At 38.7% G+C, this 12,297-nt stretch overlaps 1 protein-coding gene across 1 annotated transcript in view; it reads right to left on the bottom strand.

The window, feature by feature from the left end:
* TMOD2 (tropomodulin 2) overlaps nt 1-2,210 on the bottom strand; it is a 41,782-nt gene extending 39,572 nt beyond the window's left edge. Inside the window, exon 1 of the mRNA XM_074294521.1 lies at nt 2,020-2,210. The gene's annotated coding sequence lies outside the window, so the exon portion shown is untranslated. The remainder of the gene's footprint in view (nt 1-2,019) is intronic.
* Between the last annotated feature and the right edge of the window lie 10,087 nt (nt 2,211-12,297).

Below are 12,297 nucleotides of genomic sequence, written 5' to 3'. Positions count from 1 at the left end.
ACAATCTTTCCACTGACTATTCCCATCTTTCATCATCTTTGCCAATTTGCCGGTTATCACCTCTATTAATGTCCACTGATATTGACAGAGTTAAGACATAGTTACAAGTATGCCTATCCTTTTTTTGGATGCAGAACTGTGGTTTCACAGAGATGGGGAACTCCTGGTGATAAAGCTCCTACCAGTGCAGCTGAGCAACTGCAATTATAGTTGTATTACAGAGTTGACAAAGTCTCTGAGAAGTTGTGACTCAAGGCAGTGTATGTTAAAGGCAGGATTTGAAGGTAGGTCTTTCTGGCAATTCTCTACTTATTTCCGGATTTTGTGAATAGGAATTCTCTTCAAGAGACATCCAAAGGTCCCAATGGATAAAGCAATGGGGTCAACTAAGAATCCTTAATCTGCAAAATATAGGGATTGGTCTAGTAGTAGTAGTGATTCTTGACCTTTTTTTCCTTTTATAGACCCTTTTTTGTAGTCTGATGAAGTATTATACTGACATAAGTTGTAAAACTATATTGTTTATAAATAAAGTTTATAGATCCCCGGTTGATAAGAACCTTAAGATGATCACTAAAGTCCCCATGCACCTCGAGTCTAGTTTCCATTGCCCTGACATCTTATTACTTTGGCCATGCTCCGCCCCTGGCACCTTTCTTCTTGCGCCGATACTCTATCACTCTCCTATCACTTCACTCCCACCAAATAAAACATAAGATACCAATTTACAAAGACAATTCAGAGGGAATAAATGAAACATAATTTAATATGGTTATAGCAATAAATAAAATCGCATGTTTTCTTCATACCTGGTCGGGGAAAAACAGTATTGAATAAAATCTGAACTGTACAGACTGAGGAAAGCTATTCTACATCAGTAACAACAAATAGCAGCAAGTACACAAAAACCCCACTGAGATGGTGTTCCTCTGTCCCTTCACAGGTAGATAACCTCTCTGATCTCCCCTCACAAACAAAACAAACACCCCGCCCCCAACTTTTTCACCTCTCCAGTTTTCTGAATGAGAATCTTGAGTCAGGGGGAAAAAGTAATGAAAACCATGCAATGGGCACAAGATGGTGGGCTGCGGAGTTCGGGCAGGGCCAGCCTTAGGCTTGCTAGCAGGGAAGGGCTCGGAATCGCTGCTTTGCACTTTGGGCAGAATTTCCCCCCTCCCCCCGTCATAGTTAAGTATAATAGCTCTCTCTAGCCTTCCTGAGCCTGGATTCTTATGGACTACGGGAAAGTCTAAAGACGGAGGGTCGGCACGATACTTTACTTCAGTCAGACTACGTTAAGGGCGGCAGAGACCCACCCATCAAGCAGCCTTTAGACCCCCTTCGTGGATGCGGACATTTCCGTTAGAATGACAGCTCAAGTTATGGAGTTGTTATTGTTGTTTTGAATGGCCCCAAGTACTGGGTTTCCGTGCTCGCTTTCACGAGTCCCGGAGATGGTTAAAGCCCCCCACGTTTGCAGAACACGGACGGTAGATGAAGTCTGAACAAAGCAGGGCGCTTAGGAGCCCCAGCCCAGCCCTCCAGCACTGCGGAGGACACTGGGGAGGGGGAAATCCACCTCGGGCGCCCCCTGCACTGCAGCTGGCCCCGGGGCCCGGGAGCAGCGCAGGGGGCGCGGCGTGGGACCCCGCCTCGAGGACCTCGCGCTCTCCCCAGGGAGCCGGGTGCACAGTCTTTCCCAGGCAGGGTGGCACCGCACGGAACTCATTCTGGAGGACCGGGCGGGGGCAGAGCCAAGAGGCCGCCGGCCAGCGGGCTCCATCAGCCGCCCGCCCCGCTCTGCACCGAGAGCATCTTCAAGCCTGGGCTGCGGCGGCCCCGACAGGGAGGTTGGGAAGAAGGGTGCGGTGCAGCCGTCGCTGCTGCGGCTGCTGCTGCTGCAGTCCCGGGGACATGTCGAGCAGCAGCGCCTGGAACAGCGCCTCTCCCGGCAACCCGGCGGAGACCGGGCTCGGCCGAGTCCCCACCCATCCCGGGAGAAGCGGAGAACCGCCTTACCCATCAGTGCTTCCATCCCCGAGCTCGCTCTCAGGGTCCAGACGTCAGGCCGCCGGTCCGCAGGCCGCCGGTCAGCCGAGGCCGGAGCTAGGTGGGAAAAGGTGGGGACGCAGGCTGGGGAAAATGCTAAGCAGGACTATCAACAGGCTAGTCAATTAGCCTGGAGGCGGCTGCGCGACCTCGATCCAGGCTCGGAGAGCGGGGCACGCCGGGAATCGTAGTCCGGGACCAAAGGATGTGAGATGCAGGATCGGAGGCGGGACCCCAGGGCATGAATTATCTCTCCTCCGGCCTTTCACTCGTTTCTATCTCTTCCAGTCCGCCTAATCTTTCCTCCCCCTCCCCTCCCGATGTGTTAAATAACAAAATGCTCTGGAAGGTGGCGAAGACAACCCCTGTGGGATTTCAGAAAGGGACCCTTCGGGAATCACCGGGGCTGTGAACAGGAATATATAGAGGCGTTCCCAAACGGGGAAGAAATCGAGATGAACGAATCGACCTTTCCCACTCCTGTGGAGGCATCATAAAACTGAGAATTCCATTCTAGTCCGAGTCTCAAAGTCAGCATTAAGTTTCAAGGAGGAGTTGAAATGGATGACTTTGGGAATCTCAGGGTTATACGGATAATGGGGATAGAGGTTTTTCAAAGCTGTGAAGAAATCGGGAGGAGCGCCTAACCACCTTCCCCAGCCCAACCCCAAATGAAGGCTTAGTAAACGGTCTGGTTCTAGTCTGGGTTCCAGCGGTCATCCTTTGGTGACATTGACTCGAACGGGAAGTATTCTTGGGGGGGGGGGATTGAGGTTTGGGGAAAAGCAGGCAAAGGAGGGAATAGGAGATCAATAAGAGGGAGTCTGAGATCGGGTGGTATCTCTAGATAGGCCCGACAGATTGGGTGGGGAATAGGGTAGTGGTTGTTGCTGGAGATCATGTGGATTATTTTTAAAACTGAATGATCTGGAGGCGAACTTCGTAGTTTGGCTGAATGTCGTAGACCTAACAATTGGAAGGGAGCTTAGAAACAATTGAATACTACCTCCTTCTTTTTACAGATGAGGAAACTAAGAGAAATTAAGCGACTTGGTCCACATTACCACGTCAACACAGCAGTCCTCCATTCTTCCTTTACCCCTACGTCACTCTCCCTTGCAAGTCATGTAACTAAAAATTATGGTGGATAGGGCGTGAAATGAGTAAAAGTCATCTTTCTGAGTTCAAATCCCACCTCAGGCATTTGCTAGCTGTGTGGTCCTGGATAAATCACATAATCCTGATTCCTTCAACCATAAAATCAGCTGGAGAAGGAAATTGTGAACAGTATCTTTGCCAAGAAAACTCCCCAAAAGGGATGTCATGAGGAGTCAGATATGACTGACATGACTGAACAACAACAATATACAGCAAAAGTCTACATAGTACTGCATGCCCTTGTTACTGTGCCTGAATATGTGGTCCTAACATTAAGGTTATCCTCTCCCCATTTTACAATTTCAACTGTAACTTGTCTAATATCACAAATCTAGGCTGAATTTGAACATAGATCTTCCTGACCTGCTTTCGTTCTATTTAACGATCTTAAATGCACACACACAGCATTCAGCATCAGTTTATGTAAGTCTTTCCAGGTTTTTCTGAAATCACTGCTCATCATTTCTTAAAGAAGAATAATATCCCATCACATTCATATGTTATAACCTATCCAGTCACTCCTCAATTGATGGGCATTCACTCATTTTCCAATTCTTTGTCACCACAAAAAGAGCTGCTACAAACATTTTTGCACGTGTGGGGCCTTTCCCTTCTTTTAGGATCTCTTTGGGATTCAGATCCAGTCATGAGACTGCTGTTTGAAAGGATATGCACAGTTCTATAGCCTTTGGGCATAATTTTAAATTACTCTCCAGAATGGCTGGAACTGCTCACAACTCTACCAACAATGCATTAGTGTCTAAAAACAGTTTAAATTTTCTGTTTAAAATTTCTATTTAATGTTGTTATCCTATCACATGTAATCATAATGATCAAGCTTGTCCCTGAATAAGAAAGGAGAAAATGTTGCCTTTTCTTTTTATCGCAAAGTGTGAACCATTGGTGTAGAATATTGCATATAGTGATGTGTTACTTGTGGTAATTTACTTTTTTCACCCTTTTATTCTTTATTATAAGGAATGAATAATATTCTAGGAAGAGGATGGAAGAAGTTTATAAAGATTATGTTAAAACATTTATTTTACTAATAAAATTTTTAAATTATTATTTGAAATGTTCTGTTCTATACAAAGGATCTATGAAATGATTGATGTGGATTTTTGCTTCCATGTCTTTTTGTCTTGTGCAGTTCCTGTCTATAACCTTTTATAAATTCTCCAGAGAGAGTCTTTTCAATGTCCTAGAGCCCTTTCTCTGACTATTTTTAACATCCTCTGGGTCCAGTACAGGCATACTAATTTGTAGACCTCTATTTATTCCTTACTCTTGATACATAATCATTGTCACTTACTTTTTCTGATCATACCATTTCCTTGATGATATTTTTGTATCAAATCTCGAACCCAAATCATTATTGGCAATTCATTATATTTACTCCCATTATGATATTTTTTTTCTCATAGGCAGCTATCATTGCAAAAGATAGTGATTTGTTCTTGGGGTCAGGAAAATCTGAGTTCAAGTTTGACCTCAGACATTTCCTGGCTAAACCATTTAATCTTTGTTTGTCTCAGTTTCTTTAACTTTAAAATGGGAATACTATTAGCATCTATTTTGCAGGGGCTCAAAAGTGAGCAAAATCATGAAACCATGTTATTGTGACAGCCTGTCACATAGTAGCTTAGTTCCTTCCCCATTACCTTTTTGGGCTACACACAATCCTTTAGACTTTTAAATTTTATCTTTGTAATCCTAGAATCTAGCATGATGCTTTGTATATAGGTTCAAATATAGAGCTAGAAGGGACCTCAGAGGCCATCTAGTTGAATCATAGTAGTGACTTGTTGAACTGAATCCTGGAATGCTACTCTTCCTTACTTCTGCTTCCTAGAGTCCCTAGCTTCCTTTAAAGTTCATCCAAATACCACCTCTTATGTGTGGCTTTTCAGTAGGAATAGTGTTAAGTTTGAACTCAAGGAGCAGTTAAGGATAATTAAAAGTATTTGGAAATTTCCCAAATGCTATCTAGGCTGTTCTCTTCCTATTCAATTCTGAATTGAGCCCAAAGTCTATTTGCAGTCATTCATTCCACAATATATATGTACTGGTTGACTAAATTAATGGACTGCCTACCTATCCAATTATATCTGCATCCCAAACTATTACCAATCACTTTCATTTTTGTCTTTGATGACTCTGGAAGACAAAATGAAGTTGATGACTTTTTTGAATAGTATTTTATTTTTCTAATTACATGTAAAGATAAAAATTATTTAAAGTTATAAAATTCCTTTTATTTCTGTCCTAGTTTTCCTATATCTTATTTTCAAGGGGGAAATAGTGCTATACAGTTACAGTTATTCTATTTACTTGGTTTTTTAGGTTTACCTTTTTTCTTTGATATTCCAGGAAGTCACGAGTCAATGGCTTAAAACTGGACAGTTTTTTTTTTTTTTGAGTTCTGTGACTTACAACTTAGCAATGATAATTAGAAATGAGGAAATGTCAATATTTTGCTTCAATTTGTTGTCACACATTGCTTTAATGTTTGATTATTTGCTTGAAATAAGTAGTTACTATATAAATAATAAATATTATCAATAGAATCTAGGGGTTTTTTTGGGGGGGAGAATGGATAATGAACAAATAATTTTGCTTCCTATTACTGTATACATTTTATAGTATTATTTATAATGGGTGTGAATCATTATGAAATGTATATTCCAGAAAACAATAAAGATTTTAATTTCATTTATTCAAAATTTTTCTCTCAATAGTATTTTATTTTCCCAATTATATGTCAATTCATTTTTATAAGATTTTGAATTCCAAATTTTTCCTCCTTCCTATCTTTACCTCCCACTCCCTAAGACAGCAAACAATCTGATATAGGATATATATATATATATATATATATGTATATATATATATATATATATATATATATATATATATATATATATATATATATATATATATATATATATATATATATACAGTCTTTTTAAAGATATTTCCATATTAATTATATTGTGAAAGAAAAATCAGACCAAAAGGTGAAACATATAAGAAAGAAAAAGCAAGCAAACAAACAAAAAGGTGAAAATATATGCTTTGTTCCACATTGAGTTTCCACAGTTTCTATTTCCATAGTTCTTATCTCTGGATGCAGATGGCATTTTCCATCTCTATTGGAATTGGGTTGGATCACTGCATTGAGGAGAAGAGCTCAGCCTATCATGGTTGATCATCACATAATCTTGCAATGTTCTCCTGGTTCTGCTCACTTTACTTAGTCAGCATCAGTTCATGCAAGTCTTTTCAGGCTTTCTGAAATCAGCCTGTTCATCATTTTTTATAGAATAATAATATTGCATTACATTCATCTGCCACAACTTTTTTAATCACTCCCCAATTGATGGGTATCCACTCTATTTCCAATTCCTTGCCATCACAAAAAAAGTTGCTACATGTGGGTCATTTCTCCATTTTTATGATCTCTTTGAGAGAGAGATCCAATAGTGACACTGCTGGATCAAAGGTTATGGACAGTTTTATAACTCTTTGGGCATAATTCCAAATTGCCCTCCAGAATGGTTGAATCAATTCACAACTTCACCAATAATGCGTTAGTGTCCCAGTTTCTGCACACTCCCTTCAACTTTTATCATTATCTTTTCCTGTCATCTTAGCCAATCTGATAGATGTGAGATGGTACCTTGGAATTATTTTAATTTGCATTTCTTTAATCAAAGTGATTTAGAGGATTTATCTTATGATTATGTCATATGATTATAATTTTAAATTGTCATTTGAAAATTAGTTTGACCATTTATCAATTGGTGAATAACTTGTATTCTTATAAATTTGACTCATTTCTTGACATATTTTTAGAAACGAGGTCTATATCAGAAACACTGTGAAAAGATTGTTTCTCAGTTTTCTTCTGCTTTTCTTTTAATTTTGACTACATATCAAAATTATCCATTTTTCTTTTTATAATTTTCTTTTTTTCTTGTTTGATCAGAAGTTCCTCCCTTCTCCAAAGATCTAATAGGTAAACCATCCCTTGTTCTCCAATTTGTTTATAGTATCAGCTTTTATCTCTAAATCATGAACCCATTTAGACCTTATCTTAGTATAGGGTGTGAGATATTGGCCTATGCCTAGTTTCTGTCATACTATTCCCAATTTTCCCTGCCAATATTGCCAAATAGTGGGTTCTTTTCCCAGAAATTGGAGTCTTTGAGCTTGTCAAATAGTAGATTATGATAGTCATTAATTAGTGATTGTGTCATTGTATTTAACCTATTCCATTGATCCATCACTCTTGTTTCTTAACCAATATCAAATGGTTTTGATAACTGCTGAGACTGATGACTTTGAACAGTAGTGCTTTCATTAAATCCAATTCTCATGCAAGTCAAAGGCATCAACCTCATACTATTTGACCTCTTCCAAAATGAAGGACAAATAGCAACAATTATTTGTATAATTTGTATAATAGGAATTACAAATTATTTGTATAATAAGAATGATATGTTTGTATATTATTATTTATGATAGGAATATTTGTGTAATAAGGAATAATAAATAATAAATACAAAATAATTTGTATAATAGGAATTCTTCAGCAATGTGTTTCTTGAGTTGTTAGGCCAGTCTCTTTTGAATGATCATTAGGAGGTCAATGTGAAGAGTTATAAGGAAAGTGGAGAGTGAGTATATAGACCCTGTAGCTAGGTAATTCTTATGTTTGTTACTAGTAGCAATTGGCTATTAAATTAGCAGCAGTGCAGAAAGATCAAATCAGCAATTCAAACTAGAAAAAGCTGATGGGAGAGGGGTAAACAAAAAAGAGTAGGACAGAAAATGGAAACAGATACTGAGGTTTTAATGTTCTTAGCAACAAAATATCCTTGATTAGGATTAATGTCACAGATATCTGACTGGAGCTGAAAACAGTGGTTCATTATTTCTGAAGCAGGAAATGAAAGAAGTCAATGATTCCCTAAGCTAAGGTCACAGCACCAGAGTAGTTTTGGGTGACCTTGAACTATATAAAATCCTGAGAAAATGTTGACACCAAGCTTAGGAAAGTGAATGTTTTTTTTTTTTTTTTTTTTTTTAAAGAAACATTTTTATCAAGTAATGTATATTAGGTTAGGGTAAGGAATTAATGGGAGTTAAAGAATTTAGGGAGAAAAATGCAGATATGCTTCTCATATCTGAGAGTTCAAGGGATCATCTCAGCCAATCATTTATTTTATAGAAACTAAGGTGAGATTAAATGACTTGTCCAAAATCACATAAATGGTAAATTGGAGAGGACAGGTCTGAGCTGGAAATCACAAAGGAACTTTGTATGGTCAGATAGCAATGAGGTTATATGTCACCTTAGGTTAGGGGAAAAGGGAAGATAGAATAAGGGAAGGAGGAAAACAAATCTAGTTTTTAGATTTTATTTATCTTAAAAACTTGCTTTAATAGCATATACTTTAATACTTTTTTAATGTTTAAGCTTAGATGTTTTATAGTTATCTTTCATTTTTTCTTACTGGATCTGTAATTTCATAGGTGTAGAAATAATAGTTACTAGATATATTGTTTCATTTTATCCTTACAACAACCTTGGAAGGTAGGTGCTATTGTTGTCCCTATTTTACAGCTGAGGAAACCAAAGCAGACAAAGATCAAGTGACTTACCCAGAGTTACACAGCTAGCAAATTCTGAGGCTGAAAGCAAATTCAGGTCTTCCTGACTCAGGTCCAAGGCTCTATCTACTGTACCAACTGGGTGTCCTTAGGGGTATCCCCTTTGCCGATGCAGATGGCATTGTTCTAAATTTTTTAATCCTAAAAAAGTTGCCTGAGCAATTGAGAAGTGACTTGTCTAAGTTCATAGTCTGCATTAGTAAGAGGCAGGATTTGAACCCTGGTCTTCTGTATACTCGGTCTGCTCATCCATTACACTTCTGTTTTGATTAAATTTGATTATTGTTTTTTTAAAGGGAATTTCCTTAATCAATTCTGCATGTCGTTTTTATTCTACTGCTTATACTTTACTTCTTGGACAGCAAAATTCATAATAGAAAATTGACGACTTGAACTCAGTAATATTAGAGAGTTTAAAGTTCTCCATGTATAAATTGATAGAATACTTAATTAGGATGAAAATGTGAAGATCTTTTAATGAGTCACACAATCCCAGAATTGAAAGTGATCTTATAAGTTATACAATTCAGACAGAATTTCCCTCAAATGATTGCTTTCTAAAATTGACTAGTATACAGAAGACTAGGGTTCAAATCCTGTCTCACTTCTTAAGGCACTTGACATCTAGTGGTGGAGATAATATTCAAACTTTATCTTTTTTTTTATTTTCCCCCTTTCTGAGGCTGGGGTTAAGTGACTTGCCCAGGGTCACACAGCTAGGAAATGTTAAGTGTCTGAGACCATATTTGAACTCAGGTCCTCCTGAATTCAGGGCTGGTGCTCTATCCACTGTGCCACCTAGCTGCCCCCGATAATATTCAAACAATGATATATACACAAATTATATACAAGATAAACTAAAAATAATCAGCAGGCATTTCATTGACAAGTCATCATCAGCTCTAAATAGGGCAAATCTAAATCTCTAGCTACTACTATTTACTTTTATCTGGCCACAGAGGACCATACAAGCAGCAAGAGGACAATGACATTAGAATCTGAGTACAATAATCTACACATAGTGGATGTTCAAAAATATTGTAAAGATGGGGGAAAAGAAAGAGAATAAGATTTTATTAAACACTCACTCTATGCCAGGCATTGTGTTAAGTAATTTACAAATACTATCTCATTTGATTCCCATAATAATTCTACAAGATAGGTGCTGTTTATGATTCCCATTTTATAGTTGAGAAAACTGAGACAGAGGATAAATGATTTGCCTAGGATTACCTTGTTACAGCAAAAAGTTTCTGAATCTGGATTTGAACTCAGATCTTTCTAATTCCAGGCCTACTGATCTGTTTACAGTGCCATCTAAATGGACTGGTCAAGGTCAGCAAAAATAAAGATATCTTAAAGAAGAACTACAGAAAGAGGGATATTGGGTTTTGTCAGTCTCCTTCCTTTTAGTAGAGGGGTGGGATACTCAAAGCTTCTTAAACTTTGGATTGAGACTCATCTGGAGTTGCATAACTGAAAGTGGATCATTAAATTATGATGTATTACCAGCAAATTTTTGATTTGCATACTTATATATCTATATATCTAGGGACAGAGTAAAAATTTGTTGGGGGGGGGAAGGATTTGCAAGTGGAAAAAGTTTAAGATAGCATTTGAACTCAGATTTTCCAGGATCCAAGGACAATTCTTCATTGACTATATGATAATTTTCTATCAAAAAGCAAAAGAATCAGTTAGACTTACAAAAATAAAATTGTTTAGGAAGAAGTCATTGGATAAATTAATGAGGGTGCTTGGGCTTAGGTGATTGGAGGAGTGGAGAAAGGGAGGCTGACAAAGGGCAATATGATGATAACTGTAACAGTTGTAGGGTTCCCATATCTAAGAAATCACATTTCCATACACTTGTTATTAAAGCTCAAACTTATTTGCATAGCACTTTATAAAGTGGTAGGATTTAAAGCTGTAATAAATCTTAGGAGTTCATTAAACGCAAATCTTTCATTATATAAGGCCTTGAATTAAAAAAGAATAGTTAGTAAGGCTTTGTAAAGCATTTGCCTCATGATAATCATGTAATAAATCAATCAACCTTCAAAGGGAACTGGGGATAAAAAGACAAAAGTGGAAAGTCCTGCCCTGAAGAAGGTTACTCTATAGCTTGGAGAAATCACTTGTATTAACCTAAATTTATACAAAATAAATTATAAGATCCATGGGGGATGAGGGCAAGGCACTGGCAGCTAGCTGGATCAGCAGAAGGTGATGCTTAAATTGAGATTTGAAGGAGACTAAGGCAGTTAGATGGTACAATAAAGAGTGTGCCTAATCTAGAATCAGGAAGATGTGTTTAAATACTGACTCAGATACTTCCTAGTTGTGTGACTCTGCAAGTCACTTAATCCTATTTGCCTCAGTTCCTCATCGAAAAAAAAATAGCCAGAGAAGGAAATGGCAAACCACTCCGATATCTATCTTTTCCAAATAAAATCCTCAAATGGAGTCAGTGTAGCATCAGGCATGACTAAACAACAAAGAAGGAGAGGTAATGTGGAAGGTCATTCCAAATACTGGGTACAACCAAGGTAGAATTCTAGAGACTCCATGCAATACCTGTGAGAAAGAATAGGGCAAAAGTTGTTTTTTTCAGTCGCATCTGATGACTTTTGACCCCATTAGGGATTGGCAGACACTGAAGTGCTTTGCCATTTCCTTCTCCAGCTCATTTTACAGATGAGGAAATTGAGGCAAACAATTGAAGTGACTTGCCTAGGGGTCACCTAGCTAACACGTTCCCTTACGGCTCAGATCTGAATTCAGGAAGAGAAGTCTCCTGATTAACTCCAGGTGCTATATCCTACTCTATCTAGCTACCCAGGGTAGGCAGCCCCTATTTTTCTACTGAGAAGCTCAGAAACATCATCCTGTATTCAGAAATGTCACCCTGAGTCACAAAACAAGCATGTGGTAGAGCCTAGGGCCTTTGCCTCTAAATCCATCACTCTTCACTACTTCATGTTGCCAATATATATCTACATTAAGTTCCAACTTTTTAGTTTAATAGAATGGGGGGGGGAAGGGTAGATAGTGTATTGAGGCAAATTAGGACGACAAAAAAAAAAAAGCCTGGAACCCTCAAAACCCTGGTCTTCCTTGCATTTTCCCGAAGACCAGGTAAAATGTCTTTAAGAAGGTGAGAGGCTGGGAAGATGTGGTCAAAGGCCTTAGTTAAGTTGGAGTGGGCTTGTGAAGTTGCCTGATGTTCCATATATATACATTGTGAATCGAACTTTGAAGTCGTCTGCAGTCGGGTGTGTGTGTGTGTGTGGGGGGGGACTGAAAGGTCTTCGGAACGAACGTCCGACACTGGAGCCTGGCGGCCAGAGCACTTCATGAGGTTGTGGGAATCAAGGCGGGAGGAACAGCAGAGTTCTCCCGCAGTAGCCGCGG

The sequence above is a fragment of the Sminthopsis crassicaudata genome, chromosome 2 (assembly GCF_048593235.1).
Source record: "Sminthopsis crassicaudata isolate SCR6 chromosome 2, ASM4859323v1, whole genome shotgun sequence".
In the NCBI taxonomy this organism is placed as follows: Eukaryota; Metazoa; Chordata; class Mammalia; order Dasyuromorphia; family Dasyuridae; genus Sminthopsis; species Sminthopsis crassicaudata.
The sequence above is the reverse complement of the archived record's forward strand: the minus strand, read 5'-3'. Positions and strand labels throughout refer to the sequence as shown.